This window comes from Apodemus sylvaticus, chromosome 9, assembly GCF_947179515.1.
Source record: "Apodemus sylvaticus chromosome 9, mApoSyl1.1, whole genome shotgun sequence".
NCBI lineage: Eukaryota > Metazoa > Chordata > Mammalia > Rodentia > Muridae > Apodemus > Apodemus sylvaticus.
In genome coordinates this window covers 43,782,669-43,785,471 of record NC_067480.1, presented here as the reverse complement: position 1 = coordinate 43,785,471, position 2,803 = coordinate 43,782,669, and the positions used below count along the sequence as shown (strand labels likewise).

Genomic DNA, 2,803 nt, shown 5'->3' with positions numbered 1-2,803 from the left:
TTTAGAGGAAGATTTTTTTTTAATTCAGTATATTCTTTATGTACATTTCAAGTGATTTTCCCTTGACTCAGCTGTTAAGAGCACTCGCTGTTCTTGCAGAAGGCAAGAGTTTGCACAACAGCGCCCACAACAGGTGGGTCACAAAATCTATAACACAAGCTCTAAGGGGATCTAATGTCTCCTTCTGCCTCTATAGGTAAACACATACATAAGTAAAATAAGCCCTGTTTAAGCTAAAAAGAGGAGAGTGCTGGAATTTTGACTTGATTTGGTATAGATGATCTTTGGACCTAGGCTTCTGTCAATCAACCAGTCAGTCAGCTCTCCTCCCTGCTGTTTCTCAGGTATGAACTCAGGACATAGCATTTCTTTATCAGCAAAGCCTAATCAAGCATACCTTCCTTCAACCTTCCCCTAGATTGCTTCCCATCACCTTGATCCAGTGTGCATTCTTGGTAATTTAGAACCACATCACCCCTCACAACCACACTCAACTTCTAGGACATTTATAAACTAGCAGCAGATCACATCATAAACTGTAATTTTTACTAAAATATGTTATGAAGTGTCTTAAGCTCATTCCAAATCCTTGTCCTTAGTATGTACTAAAAACAAGGATTTTGAGTGGAGTGGCCCTAAATTATTTAAATAACTTTCACCAGTGTTTTACTGGTATCGCCAGCCACAGGAAGGGATAGCTATGCCTTAATTCCAACAAGATAAGAGTGAGCCCTCATTACTCATCTTTATGGTTCTGTTACAAAGTCTTACACTTCCTGCTTGCAATAACTTCAGCAGTTATGGTTTAATCAGAGAAACAAGAATAAGTGTGTTGTCATATGGCGTATACTTTTAATGAGAGTTCGAATTATATAAATATAGAAAAAGCGGAATTTAGGTCTGAGAAGTTTCAGAAGTCACCAAGCATATGTCCCAGTCGGTGTGAAATAGGGGAGTGTACAAGAAATTAAGCATGACCTGCTCCACCGTGCCAAGGAGTAGGCTAGTGTACACTCGTCAGAGGTTTGTGGCCCTTTGACCAAATGGCTGGTGGGAAGTACTTCTTAAGTAGGACAAGGAGTCTGATTGGCAGCTGATATAGAAAGGGGAAACATGGTGGGCCTATGGAGTGGCAGCCGAACCTCGCAGGAGGCTGGAGGCCACTAGAGGGACACACACCCCTCTGCTCTCAGACTCGGACTCAGAGTCAGATGAGTGCCTGGCCTCAGATCGAGAGTTGTAGGATGCATTTTCCTGTGGACTCCTGAAGCCAGACCTCAATGCTAGAGAAGCAGAAGGCAGTGAATGACGTGAATGGCCTGAAGCAGTCTTTCGCTGAAGTCATACAGGATCTGGAGTAGGTTAAAAGGCAAGATGTGACCCTGGGTCCAGTGCCAGAAGTCAGTGAGACCCAGTCAACACCCCAGAACCAGGACCTGAAGAAAGGTGTTAATCCAGAAGATGACTTCCAGAGGGAAAAGAGTTTCTACCGCCAGGCCCAGGCTGCAGTGCTTGCAGTATTGTCCTGATTTCATCAGCTCCAAGTCCCGACGAAGCTGCCCACCGATTATTTTGAAAAAATGGCCAAGACTGATCAGCAGCTGCAAAAGATTCGACAGAAGCTGCAGACTAAACAGGCCGCCAAGGAGAAATCTGAAAAGGCCGAGCAACCTCCAGCGCAAACTAAAGCCCTTCAGAAGAGGCGGCGGGAAAAAGCACATTTGATGAATGCCATCAAGAAGTACCAGAAAGGCCTCTCCGATAAGATGGATTTCTTTTAGGGCGATCAGAGGCCTGTGGAACGCGGGTACAAAGGCAGGAGCTAAAGGCCAGCAGAGAAGCAAAGGGCCCAACGCCAAACGAAGACACACAAATCAGAAGTTTGGTTTTGGTGGAAAAAAGAAAGGCTCCAAATGGAACACTCGAAAGAGCTACAAGGATGTCTCCAGCTTCTGAGCCAAGGGGGTTCAAGGCAAGCGCCCCAGGAGGCCTGGGAAGAAAGGGGCAAACAAGAGACCCGGAAAATGAACGAGACAGAAACTAAAGAGCAAAACCTGCTGAATAGCAACCATCATCTATAAAGAACCGAGGAGAAGGGGGATGCACAAGACACTCAGAGTGTTTGTCCTGATTTTTGTAGAAAATTATTTTAATAAATTAACCTTATGGAAGAAAGAAAGAGAGAAAGAAAGAGAGAAAGAGAGAAAGAAAGAAAGAGAAAGGGGAAACACAAAAGTTCAAAGGCCTCAATGTGGAGAAGGTTCCACCTACTTGAGATGGAGAAAAAGCACAAGACAATCAGAGGAAATGGAGAGAGAAAGAGATAGACAGAGACACAGAGACAGACAGAGATAGAGAAAGGCAAAGAGACACAGAGAACAAAGCTAGACGATTACCTCAAGATAGAAATATAATCACAGAAACCCCTTGGATCCTGGAGAATGTTATGAAAATTTGAGATTTATTCTAAAGGCACTGGGAAATCATGAAAGATATTCTTAGAGTTCCTAAATGTGGCGGTTGTCTCTGTCAGAGTTGCTATATAGTAAGGGCCGGTGACAAATATTATATGTAAGTGTTCTTCAGACATTTATTAGGCACTGATGCTATACCACATAGTTTACTGGTTACAGGTGACTCAGTAGCAAAAATAAAAAGAAAGACACGGGTAAAATGCAGTAAGTTTAAGAACTGTTAAGCAGTGTATTTGTTTAATCCACACGAGAGCCTTGTGAAGTAAGGGCATGGAGGCATGGAGGGACAATCGAATGGCACAAGGTCATACGGATGCAAAGATGTGGGT

At 43.5% G+C, this 2,803-nt stretch overlaps 1 pseudogene; it reads left to right on the top strand.

Annotated features, from left to right (window-relative positions):
• The first annotated feature begins 973 nt into the window (after window positions 1-973).
• On the top strand, window positions 974-2,061 carry LOC127691892 (probable rRNA-processing protein EBP2; annotated as a pseudogene).
• Window positions 2,062-2,803: the final 742 nt, after the last annotated feature.